General features: G+C 41.8%; 1 protein-coding gene across 1 annotated transcript in view; it reads left to right on the plus strand.

The window, feature by feature from the left end:
- Positions 1 to 13,600, plus strand: part of LOC102177570 (zinc finger protein 660) — an 80,582-nt gene that overhangs the window by 15,636 nt on the left and 51,346 nt on the right. Inside the window, exons 1-3 of the mRNA XM_005695602.3 lie at positions 2,926 to 4,201; positions 5,253 to 5,389; positions 6,281 to 6,393. The gene's annotated coding sequence lies outside the window, so the exon portion shown is untranslated. Of the gene's footprint in view, positions 4,202 to 5,252; positions 5,390 to 6,280; positions 6,394 to 13,600 lie in introns of the transcript that reaches the window.

Consider the following 13,600-nt stretch of genomic DNA (forward strand, 5'->3'; position numbering starts at 1 on the left):
TCACTGCCTCAAGTTGCAGAGACTTTTCATTAGACTCCTCTCTCTCTTTTTTTTAATTACTCAGTGATTTTGAGTCCTGATATTTGTCCCATGATAGGAAAAGCAACTTTTCCTTGAATTGTTTTATAGGCTATTTGCATGCTATTAAATTATCTGTTTAGATCTGGAACTAGAAGATGAATTCTAAATTTTCATTACTAGTATGCTATGCAGGAATAAAGAAATAAAGGAGTAGCTCAATGTTTTACTAATCTGGTTGAAAACTAGCTTTTATATGAGTCCAGTGAAGGCTCCTTCCACATGCACTACCTATTGCAATTAGCTTTGTTGCAAAAGAACTGAGTGTGGAAAACTCTTCAGTCCCTAAGACTTTATTTTACCTTGGCAATTCCAAATTGAGAAAAGAACGTAGCCTGAGATGTTTGAGAAAACATTCAGTTTTATGAAACATCCACCAGAGACTTTTTATGCTTCTAAGAAACCTACTTATTTGTGTGTGTGAAAACGTTGGCTATAGTTTATTTCTTGTTTGACATCACAAAGTCCACCTGTGTTGGATTTTAAAAGCAAGAAACCATTCATCCAGAGCTTCTATTATTTGCTACACATTTTTGGAAGATAGTATTCCTGGAATAAGTGTTGAAAGCTTTTAGTTATTGCACATGGGTTTTGCTTCATTCATGAGTCCACAGTGCAGGTAAAGAATAACAGCAGTGTGATAAAGCTTATAATTTATTTTTAAAAATCAGACAAAATTTATGCCCAGGAGATAGTTCAGATGATCAGATGTGGTGAACATATTAGAGCTGGACATTTACCCTCTTATCTCTTACACAAAAATTATTCTACAGGTATATTCTGCATCTCAAACACTGGTAATTTTGCTTCTAAGACGAGTAGGAAAGGTCAGGAGATGTTGGGTGCTGACAAATTGTTGAGTATTGTCGCATGTTGGAAGACATTTCTCTTAAGTCGACCTCTTCAAGTGCTACAAAGGATACTCTAGGTGTTAAGGACAAGTTGTGAACACCCGCAGGGCAGCTCTTTATAGAAAATTAAAAACAACCCCACTACCCCTAACATTAGGATGTGTTCTATCCTGATGTGCCCTTATATAACACTTGTCCAAAGGGGATAATGGGAAGGTGTTATGACATCAGCTTTTTCCAAGTACCTAATGGTACAAGTATCTGACCCAGATAGTGTAGACTGATTTACTCCTTGCTGCACCAGAACAGTCTTCCCACTAATATATGCATAAGCCTAATGGGCTGTACTTTGCCCAGCTGGATGCCCTGTAGGATGGGTTCACTTTCCCTTTAAGACATATGAACATCTTACATGAAAACAATAAGAAATATTTGGCGTCCTTAATGCTTTTCAGATCAGTGACTCTTGGTTAGAAATTTCCAGCTGAAAATGTAATGTTTTTCAGGTCACTGAGTTCAGTGACTTAATTATTTCTCAAGATGTACGTACAGTTGGCATTTTATGATAATCAGGCTTCTCCCCCAAGTCCCAGTTGCATTGTCTTGTAAATAGATGATGTATTTACAAGATATTCAGTTTTCCAACTTTGTGGCATATGGATTGTGGGTGGAGAGGCACAGAGCCAACAGTCACACAAGGTTCAGTACAATGAGATGAATGGATAGAGTAACCACAGAACAATATGCATTCTCCTAAGACTAAATAAGGAGTGGCTGCATGTTCAGGGCTACAGGTTGCATAGGTAAATACTCATCCACCAGGATGTGTGCGTTATACTTTGATTCCCATTTAGGTAAGGTTGAAAAATGCTATATCCCATCTTTGAGACTGTGTGGCTGCCCAGGGAAGGAGGAGAGAGAACAATGCAATTACGCTATACCTGTAGTGACCCTGGCAAGTCAGTATAATTTCAAAAAAGATATTAGTGAAACCTCTAGTTAGTATTCAGGCTGCCTTTGCAATGAGCAAAAATTGATGACATCCAAGCTCTCAATGGGGAGCCACATTGCTGCTGCCCCTAGGATTCAAGGGAGGTGCACCCCTAGTACAGGGGCCATTTATAAAGAAGATGATTATGGCAGCTGCTGTAGTGCTAAAATTAAAGCCACTGACATGTATTCTCTAAGCTGTGTATGCTAGCCATTGTCAACATTTATCCTAGCAAGGAGCACGGAAATAATGAGATGGAATCATTTAAAAGACCAAAAGAAAACCATTAGAGGAACTCTAAATTCACCTCTTCTTGGGGTTCCCTGAAGTTTCCATTGAGAGTGTGTATATGGGATATTTGAACTGTAGAATCAGCAACAGCTGGACAATTTCCACAAAATCTACAAGAATAAGAGAAGTTGTACATCTTACTGGGGGCCTCTGAGCAATACTCTGTATAAAATAAGAGTTAGAAATATCTTATACTGGGGCAGAGCTAAAGATATGTTCCACTTCCCTACCCCATACAAGAAGTTATCATGCCCTGGCCCATAATTAAAGATGGCAGAACCATCTTCAACAAGCCACCTGGTCTTAATCTCCAGATTCTGGAACATCCTTTTCCCTCTTGAATCATGAGTGGGTCATCACTAAGTATGTTGCTTCTCAAGGAAGTCAGATGTATTAGTCTGCTTGGACTGCCATAGCAAAGTACCACAGACTGGGTAGCTTAACCAACAGAAAAGTGATTTTTCAGTTAAGGAGTAGAAAGTTTGAGATCAAGGTGTCAGCAGAGTTGATTTCTTCTCAAGCCTCTCTCCTGGCCTTATAGATGGGCATCTCCTCCTATCTTTACATTTAGTTCATGTCCTAATTTCCTCTTCTTACACAGTGGCATTGAAGTAGGATGTGCCCCCAATGACCTATTTTAACCCTTATTACCAGTTTAAAGGCTCTGTCTCTAAATGAAATCTCATTGTGAAGTCCTGGGATTTAGGAGAACTTCAACACAGAGATTTGCAGGGAACACAATTTAGGCCATACTATAATTTTATCCCTCTCCCTAAACCTGTTCCTCTTACAGTCTATTCCTAGAAAACCAATCTTATTTTAGTTGCTTAGATCAATGACCATGGAGTCATCCTTAACCAACATCCAATTCATTAGCAAATCATGTTGGACATGTCTTCAAAAAATATATATCTTCTCATCACCTCCATCACTTCTAAACTAGTCTAAGCCACCATCATTTCTTATCTGGAATACTTCAGTAGCTTCTTCATCTCTCTACTTCTACTCTTGTCCACCCTTAGACTGTTCTCAACAGAGCAGCCAGAGCAAACTTTTAAAGCATTATGTTATGGAGTGAAACATAGAACTTACAGAAACAGGTTTCTTGGTTGCTTTCATAGCTAATAGCTAATAAACTTTTGAACATGTGGCAAGAGGGAAGAAAAGGTAAGATCATGTCGCTTTTCAGTCCCTAAACCCTCTTGTGTTATTTGTGATATCCAAAGCCCTTATGGCCCAAAATGTGCACCCCCTCCTTTTGTAAGGCCTTTGATTCCTGATGTTTCATCTATCAGGGTAGCCAGTGCCTTAACTGATCACTTCCTGTCTCTGCCTTCCCTTTCATAGTCCCACTGCCACCTATCCCCTTCTCTCTCTCCTTTTCTTTCTCCTGACTCACTACTATGTTCTATGTATTTGTTGTCTCCTCTGACTTGAAGTTAAGCTTCATGGGACAGCAAGTTCATTTTCTTCACTACAGTATCTGTGGAGACTAGAACAAAGACATAATAGGCACTCAACACTATTACATGCTGCGGGTACACGGTAGCTTTGAGGCTGAAAGGAGAGGGATGTGTGGAAAAGATGACTTCTGCTCAGCAGCCGGAGCTCGGGCTGTGACTTAAGGGAGACTCACTTCGAGAAAGGCAGCCTGACCGCCCAGTTGATTAGTCCCTCTTCCCGCCCTAACCAAGTCCCTTCCTCAGGCTCCATCTCTTCTAGTGCTCTCTGCATATTGGCTAATCTCTTCGCCCTTTCGCCCTGCCAACCAATGATAGGACAAAACTGGGCGAGAGGCGGGGCCAGAGCTCCCACAGATCAGCGGGCTGGCCAGGGGTCTGGAGGACTCCAGCCTCCGGGGCACAGAGGTACAGAAACCTCCCGATGCCTAGAAAGACCGGAGGTTTAGGGTGGGAGTTAATGGGGAGTCAGTGACGTAGTTCCTTCTCCGCTTTGTTCCGAGACGTGGGTCGGGCGCTTTTGGTGAGGGGTATGTTGCAGCCCGGTGTGGGGTTTGGGCCGGTTCTGGGAGCGGGAGGGGCACACGGACCCTGGGCCAGGCCTCCTTCACCGCTGCCAGCGGCGGAGACGGAGGCACGGCAGTTCAAGGGGTCGTTGTGGGGCCCCCTCCCCTCGTTCGGCGCTGGCCCTTTGTCTTGAGTCTTCTCCCACTGTGCTCACTTCGGACTGGGCTGACAGTAGTGACTGAACTGTATCATCCCCGCTGCTAGCCATGGGACCAACCTGGTAAAAGCGGTCTGAATCCCGTCCAGGCTCCAAAGGCCTCCCCAACACTACGTATTTGATTCAGATCACCAGTATAATCCCTGATGTGTTCCTTGGGAGAAAACGGACCCAGAGAGGAGGGCAGAGTCTTGCCCAAGGTCACTTATTCATTTATTCATTCAACAAATACGTAGCACCAGCTAGTATTGTATTAGATCCGGGGATTATAGTTGTGTACAAGGCAGAACTATATTGTGGTATGGAAGAAATGGAACAAGCTTTAAGGGTTAGACGCACGGTCTGGGAATCTGAAGGGGGAAAGACAAAACCATCTTTGAGTCCTGTCAATCCTGAGAGATAGGTAATCATAAAAAATTCTTCTAGCATCCCATCTAGCTTTAGCCTTATTTCTTCCCGTCTTTAAAGACACTTGACTGAGCAAAGTTTCCCTCATCTCTTTTCTGCAAACTTTTGTTGAAAGTTGGATTTCAGAGAATTTCTTTGTTCGAATGCATTTTTCAGAGGAGAATATGGAGGCTTATGATATCAACAGAACAGTTGAAAAGGAGCAACTGTGGTACGATGGAATGAGGATTTCCTTTGGACACAGGAAGCTTATCTCTTACTATACTTACAGCCTTCAGCAAGTCATTCGATCTCTGGGAACTTCATTTCCTCATCTTTAAAATGGGAATGATCATCCTTACTGCTTGCAGTTCAGTAGGAAGGAAAGTGACCCAGGGATGGGACATTGCCCTGAGTGTCTGCTTGCAATTGAGATCTTAGAATACTCAGTCATTTCTATGTGTTTACAGTGATCCAAGACCCCACTAGGAACTTTTTCACCAAACCCAAAGAAGAGATGAGGCAAGATCTGTGCTGGGCAGAAATCCTTTGGAATGAGGCTACTGTACACAGGCGTGAAAGTGAGCCATTTTCTTCTCTTCGGCAGGTGAGATCTTTGTTGTGATATTAATTAGTTTGGGGATGGGAATCCTACCTGCCAGAGAATGTGGGGACCAGGGCTGAAAGGGAGCATTTCTGAAGAAAAACAGAAGTGAGAGGAGGCCCTCTAGATCCTGAGGAGTAGAATTTTGGGATGGGAGGAACTCCCATCCCAAATGTAGTGATGTAGTGGAACTCCAGTTTGGGTGTCAGGAGACTAACTCGAGTCTTAGCTCTCCTCTAAGTTCCAATTTCCCCATCTCAAAATTTTTATGAGACTAGGTGGTCTGCAAGGTTCCTCCCAACTCTGACATTCTGAGAATCTCTGAACAGTTAGACTCAGTCAGGGAATTTTAGACTAAGTTAAGGAATTTAAGCCCTTGGATGGCCCTTTTGAGACAGAACTGCCAAGAAAAAGTACCAAAGGGATGAACTGGTGGAGGAGGGATGGAGGTGGTCATGTGTAGAGGGTGCACTTCTCACTATTGTATACTCAGATTAAATTGGCTAGCATCCTGAACTTATTGAATATTTTGAATCAAACATTTATTGAGCCCTCTGTGCCAGGCAATGTGTGGGATACACATACGAATATCATGGGCCCTGTTCTCTGGAGGCTTAGAGCTTAAAGTGTACATGTGAAGAGGAGGGATGCAGACATACACACGAGGAATTATAGTATAAGGCAACTTGATATTACAGTTTTATTATGGCATTTTTTTAAGTGCAGAAATTTTTATATGGTCAAATCTATTAGCTTTTTTTCAGCCTTTGTTTTATGCATAAGGCCTAGGCCTTTCTCTCCCTGAGATCAAGGTATTTCCTTCTAGTTCTTTTTTTTTTCCTTGAAATTTTTACATTTCACTTATCTGTTTCTCTTCAATTTTTTTATTTTCAGATATTTTCTCTTATTCATCACCCTGAAGCTAATCAGTAACCAAAGACCATGTAACTCAAAAGGACCTGAAAGGCTGATGATCCTGGTGAATTAGAGGAATGTAATCTCCCTAGGTAAAATCTCTGTCTCTCTTGGAATAGAACTCTGGTCTTTGTGAGTTCCTCACAGCCTAAAATGAATGGTACTGCTGAGATTAAGACACTCATCCGTCAGACTCAGGCATTGTGGGTCAGAGACCTATGGGGCCTCTTTGGTCTTGTTCCACTTGCTGGTTGCCTGAGGTTGTAGTTTTGTGCCCAGTTGCCTGGATATCCCTAGTGATGTGCTGTCCTTATCGTCTTATCTGTCCCTTGTCCTCCTTTAGCCAACACCTCATCTCCATACTATCAGGGAATTCTTCCAGAATTTCTGAGTGAATTTCCCATCTATTTGGGCAGAAGAAAAATAGGTTTTCTTTTGATCAAAGTCTCCTTGAACTAGTGCTCCCTGCTCTACTGATAAGTCTTGCCTTCTCAGATCCTCCAGAACCACCCTGAGCTTCCTTACTGCACGTCCTTGTACATTTCTTTCTCTCTCCCTGCCCTTTAACCAAAACCTGTATTTTAGCAAGTTTATATATTCTCACGACTTCCTCTGTCCTCTGTATCTTATTCTTAAGTTTGTATTCCTAACATATTCTTCCTCTTGCCTAAAGTGTTTCCCCATGTTTTCATCTTTTTTTTTTCTTTTTGTTTGACTTGGACCGTTTTAAAAGTCTTTATTGAATTTGTTACATTTTGCTTCTGTTGTTTATGTTCTGGTTTTTAGCCCCAAAACATTTGGGATCTTAGCTCCCCGACCAGAATTATAATCTGCACCTCCTACATTGAAAGGCGAAATCTTTATCAGTGGACTGACAGGAAAGTCCTTCCCATCTTTCTTAGTGATATTATCATTCTCAATATTCAGATCTGGATCTGATGATCTAGAATTCTTTGCTTTAGTCATCCTCTGTATCCAGTCTGATATATGCATATGCTTTTCTGGAAATAGCTGGACTTATTTTCTCTCCTGTCATTATTCTGGACCAGGGTCTTGCTATCTCAGACATCTGTGTGTCCATTTAGCAAACATTCATTCAGCACCGAGAAAGTGGCAGGCCCTGTCATAGTCACCCATTCTGCATCCCTAAATTCCCAACTCATTTCCCTTCCTCCATTATTTGTTTCTACTCTAATCCATCTGGGCTAATCTTTCTAAAGCATTTCTTTCCTAATTTCACTTTTGGATAGGGTGATATAAAATTCATTGTCTAAATTGGGATACTTTTGTAAATGAATGGGGGAACTATTAATAATGATGGTGTAAAGATTTTTAATATAAAAAATAATAATGATGCTGGAATACAAAGTATAAACCAGGACTGTTCTGGGAAAACTAGGGTGTATGATTACCCTACTTCTAGGTGGCAAGTTTTGGAGTCTTTCTTTTTAATTTCTTCAATTTACTTCTCATGGGATATCCCACTGCTTCTTTCTTCTGATTTTCACTTCATGAAACAGAGAAACGTGAATGTGCTGGGGGTGGAGGGAGGTCTGGGACTAGGGAAAATGAATGGCATTGCTTGAAAAACTATATTCTTAATAAGTGAGAATGAGAAGGAAAGTAACAAGAGAGGAGAATAGCAAGGTAGAAAAAGGAACGTAGAAAATACAGAGGAAGCTAAGGGTAGATTTCACTCTTCTGTTTAGAACTTTTTTCCCATTGATTGTCAGATTGTATCCATATATTTTGCCCTGTAATTTCAATGTTCTGGCTGGTATCACTTCAAGCAACTTGATTGTTTCATGCCTTCATTTGTTCATTCAAGAACAACAGAAATTTCGAGTGCTTAGTATTTGCCTGGGACTGTGGTTGGAATACGATAAAGAACAAAGTGGACAAAAATCCCTGCCTTCCTGAAGTTATGGGATAGTGTAACTACCCAATTATTTTCAGTACATCAACCCTGTGCCAGATTCCTTTTGAGAGAACAGTTCTTGCTTATCCTCAGGTTTAGCCAAAGTTCTGCCTTTCTTTTTAAACTTTATTATTTATTTATTTATTTTGGCTGTGCTGTGTGGCATATGGGATCTCAGTTCCCTGACTAGGGATCAAACCTATACCCTCTGCAATGGAAGTGCAGATTCTTAATCACTGTACCACCAGCGACGTGCCATTTCTGCTTTTTTAGAGCACCCTTCCCCAAGCATCCCAAGCCCCAGTATTGACTCCATCTCTTAGCCCCCTTCATCTCCTAAGTGGGTACATTGTAAATTTGTAACTTGTTCTATTAGTGTATTACCATTATGCCACTGTAAATTCCTTAAATGTAGGTATGATATTGTGTGCTTATATTAGTCTTCTTGGACAGCCATAACAAAATTCCGCAGACTGGGTAGCTTAAGCAATAGACATTTGTCTTCTCACAGTTTTGGAGGATAGAAGTCCAAGATCAAGGTGACTGACTGTTTTTGGTTTCTGACGAGGACTCTTTTCCTGGCTTGTAGATGGCTACCTTCTTGTTGTGTGCTCACATGGCTTCCCTCAGTTTATGCATGTGGTAGGGAGTGGACAGGGGTACAAGTGCAAGTGGTAGGTCTTCTTGTATGGACACATTAATCCTATTGGATCAGGGCTCCACCCTTATAACCTGCTTTAGTCTTAATTACCCCCTTAGAAGTCACATCTCCAAGTAGAGTCACATTGAGGGCTTTGAATTATACATATGAATTTTGGAGGGATACAGTCAATGTGTGCCGGTCCTTTTTTTTTTTTTTTGCATTCAATATGGAGTTGTGTAAATACCTAGCTATTAATGTTTTTCCTGTCCACACCTTTCTTGAAGGCTGCAAGACATATTTGCATGATAACCTTTAAGGATGAAATAAATACTGCACTAGCTAATTGGATCAGCCATGCCTAGAAGTGGGGTGCCCAGGGGCTGGCTTCAAGGCACTGTCTTATTCTGAATTTCTAAATTACTTTATTCTAGTAATTATGAAAATCTGTTCCTCTAAGTGAAAGTCACTTAGTTGTGTCCAACTCTTTGCAACCCCATGTACTATACAGTCTATGGAATTCTCCAGGCCAGAATACTGGAGTGGGTAGCCTTTTCCTTCTCCAGGGGATCTTCACAACCCAGGGACTGAACCCAGGTCTCCCGCATTGCAGGTGGGTTCCTTACCAGCTGAGCCACAAGGGAAGCCCAAGAATAGTGGAGTGGGTAGCCTATCCCTTCTCCAGTGGATCTTCTTGACCCAGGAGTCGAACCAGGATCTCCTGCATCGCAGGCGGGTTCTTTACCAACTGAGCTATCAGGGAAGCTCCATTCCTTTAAAGTCATTTCCTAACTTTTCATAAATAATATTGTAGAAAGGAAAATAATTAAACAGTAATACAGTTTAGCAGAGCACAATTTGCCAGCAAAATGGGAGGCCTTCATAAGAGCAAATACATAAACGTATCCACCTAGTCATCCATCCATTCATTCATACAAACAGTTTCACTTTTCTTCAATGGTGCTTTATAAAAATTGCTCTGTGTGAGATCCAGAACAGAGATATGTACATGGTAGAGTGTTCAATAATTACTTTAAGAAATGTATGAAGAAAAGAGAAAGTTTCAGAGAAGATTTAAAAATGGAAAAGAAGCTGAGAAAAAGCCATCAACTTTCTCAGAACTCTGGAGGTAGCTTCACTAGCTGTCCTGTTCGGCTCTGCAGTCCCCTGATTACTTCTTATTGGCTTCCTCCACCTGCCGACTCCTGTTTGATTAGGAGGGTGTAAGCAGCTGGGTGTGTGTGCTCAGGCTCCTGCCAAGTATCCTCATCTCCTACCATTTACTGTGCCTGCCCTTCTTGTCTTGGGCACAAATCTGTGTACATGTGCCTGTGTATCATATCAGTGGCACCAATACACTTCTGAGATGTGAACTCCAACCTTCACAGTTATTTTCTTGCTGGCCTTGAGCACTCACCATTGGATATGTCCCTCCTGCAGAGAGCCTGGCTCTGTTTATCACGAAGCTATGAGATAATAAAAATTAGTCATACTTTTAAGTCTTTATTGAATTTGTTACAATATTGCTTCTGGTTTATGTTTTGGTTTTTTGTCTGCAAGGCATGTGGAATCTTAACTGCCCGACAAAGGATCGAACCTGCACCCCCTTCAGTGGAAGGCAAAGTTTTAAGCACTGAACTGCCAGTGAAGGACCTGGTCAGATTTTTTTTTAATCAGTAGGCAGTACTGCAAAACAATGTCATTGTTCCATCCCAGTAACTCACTTATGAAACTTTAATCCTAGGAATATATTTCAATGAGAAGAAAACTTTATGTGTCTAGAGTGATCATGATAGCATTATTGATAGTAATTAAACCTCAGGGAACAACAGAAATGTCTGATACTAGCAAAATTATAGGTAAATGGTAATGAGTTTAATTGGTGGTGCATTATGTAGTCAAAAAATGAAAATGAAGTGGAAGTGAAAGTGTTAGTCACTCAGTCGTGTCCAATTCTTTGTGACCCCATGGATTGTAGCCTGCTAGACTCCACTGTCCATGGAATTCTCCAGGCAACAATGGTTAAGTGGGTAGCCATTCACTTCTCCAGGGGATCTTCCCAACCCAGGGATCAAACCTGGGTCCTGCATTGCAGGCAGATTCTTTATCATCTGAGCCACCAGGCAGTTAATAGCAATATGAAAAATACTTTTAAAAAACTAAGTAGAAGAAGTAGAATGCAAAATTGTACTTACTGTATATTTACAACTATCATTACGAACGTGGACAAGTCTGAGAAGGAATATAGTAAAAGGAGAATTAGTGATGTGTTAGTATCATGGAGTCATCTTTCAATTTTCTCTTACGACTCAACCTTCTCTAGATTTGAGGTCTGCTAGAGTTATCTATACATTGGTTTCCCTAGTAACTCAGACAGTAAAGCATCTGCCTGCAATGCCAGAGACCTGGGTTCGATCCCTGTGTTGGGAAGATTCCCCGGAGAAGGAAATGGCAACCGACTCCAGTATTCTTGCTGGGAGAATTCCATGGATAGAGGAGTCTGACGGGTTACAGTCCATGGGGTTGCAAAGAGTTGGACACGACTGAGAGACTAACACACACATACACATACACACACACACACAGAGTTACCTATATGTTCAGAGTTTGAGGTCAAACCAGTTGGGAAATTCCTGCTCCTCTCAGTTGTGCTGCCCTCCGCTCTCACCCCCTTGCTTTTTTTTTTTTTTTTGCTGGTTGTGGGGGGAGGCTTGTGTGTGGGATCTTAGTTCCCTGACTAGGGATCAAACCCATGCCCCCTCTGTTGGAACTGTGGAATCTTTAACCACTGGACTGCCAGAGAAGTCCCTCTCTTGCCATCTTTAGATTGTTTACCATTCTGCCATGCAAGGTCCTATCAGAGTTTCCCCCACTATGCTTTAATTAACCCTGTTCCTCAGTTCAGCCTCTCAGGTTCACCACATAGACTCTGACTGGTAAAAAGCAGACAGACCGAACTTGCACAATGTACCTGGATCCAGTTACAGACCAGCACCTGCACAGTAGGCTATGATATGACTAGACTTCAATATTGGAAGAAAAGTGTTACCCATATCACAACAGAGCTTAAGAAGAGGAATATAGACAGGGACCTAGTACCTATACTAGAGCAAAAAATGAAATCTTAGTCACACTCTTAAGACGGAATCCTCATTACTATTTTATGAAACAATTTTTGAGCACCTATTTTGTTCCAGCCACTGTATCACTGGTGCTAGGGGAATAGGTCAGCATGAACTAAATGCCAAACTGATCTGAATATTAGACATTTGACCTACTGAACTAAATATCTTTCAGTGCATTTTTCTCTAGGGACCATATTATGAGTTCAGTTTAGTTCAGTTCAGGCACTCAGTCGTGTCCGACTCTTTGCGACCTCCTGAATCACAGCACGCCAGGCCTCCCTGTCCATCACCAACTCCCGGAGTTCACTCAAACTAATGTCCATCGAGTCAGTGATGCCATCCAGCCATCTCATCCTCTGTCATCCCCTTCTCCTCCTGCCTCCAATCCCTCCCAGCATCAGGGTCTTTTCCAATGAGTCAACTCTTCGCATGAGGTGTGCAAAGTATTGGAGTTTCAGCTTCAACATCAGTCCTTCCAATGAACACCCAGGACTGATCTCCTTTAGGATGGACTGGTTGGATCTCCTTGCAGTCCAAGGGACTCTCAAGAGTCTTCTCCAACACCACAGTTCAAAAGCTTCAATTCTTATTTCATGGCTGCAATCACCATCTGCAGTGATTTTGGAGCCCCCAAAAATAAAGTCTGACACTGTTCCCACTGTTTCCCCATCTATTTCCCATGAAGTGATGGGACAAGATGCCATGGTCTTAGTTTTCTGACCGTTGAGCTTTAAGCCACCTTTTTCACTCTCCTCTTTCACTTTCATCAAGAGGCTTTTTAGTTCCTCTTCACTTTCTGCCATAAGGGTGGTATCATCTGCATATCTGAGGTTACTGATATTTCTCCTGGCAATCTTGATTTCAGCTTGTGCTTCTTCCAGCCCAGCATTTCTCATGATGTACTCTGCATAGAAGTTAAATAAGCAGGGTGACAATATACAGCCTCGATGTAATCCTTTTCCAATTTGGAACCAGTCTGTTGTTCCATGTCCACTTCTAACTGTTGTTTCCTGACCAGCATATAGGTTTCTCAAGAGGCAGGTCAGGTGGTCTGGTATTCCCATCTCTTTCAGAATTTTCCACAATTTATTGTGATCCACACAGTCAAGGGCTTTGGCATAGTCAATAAAGCAGAAATAGATGTTTTTCTGGAACTCTCTTGCTTTTTTGATGATCCAGCAGATGTTGGCAATTTGATCTCTGGTTCCTCTGCCTTTTCTAAAACCAGCTTGAACATCTGGAAGTTCTCAGTTCACATACTGCTGAAGCCTGGCTTGGAGAATTTTGAGCATTACTTTACTAGCATGTGAGATGAGTGCAATTGTGCAGTAGTTTGAGCATTCTTTGGCATTGCCTTCCTTTGGGATTGGAATGAAAACTGACCTTTTCCAGTCCTGTAGCCACTGCTGAGTTTTCCAAACTTGCTGGCATATTGTGTGCAGCACTTTCACAGCATCATCTTTCAGGATTTGAAACAGCTCAACTGGAATTCCATCACCTCCACTAGCTTTGTTCATAGTGATGCTTTCTAAGGCCCACTTGACTTCACATTCCAGGATGTCAGGCTTTAGGTGAATGATCACGTCATATTGAGTTAGATGGCTCCAGTTCTGGGA

Source organism: Capra hircus, chromosome 22 (assembly GCF_001704415.2).
Source record: "Capra hircus breed San Clemente chromosome 22, ASM170441v1, whole genome shotgun sequence".
In the NCBI taxonomy this organism is placed as follows: domain Eukaryota; kingdom Metazoa; phylum Chordata; class Mammalia; order Artiodactyla; family Bovidae; genus Capra; species Capra hircus.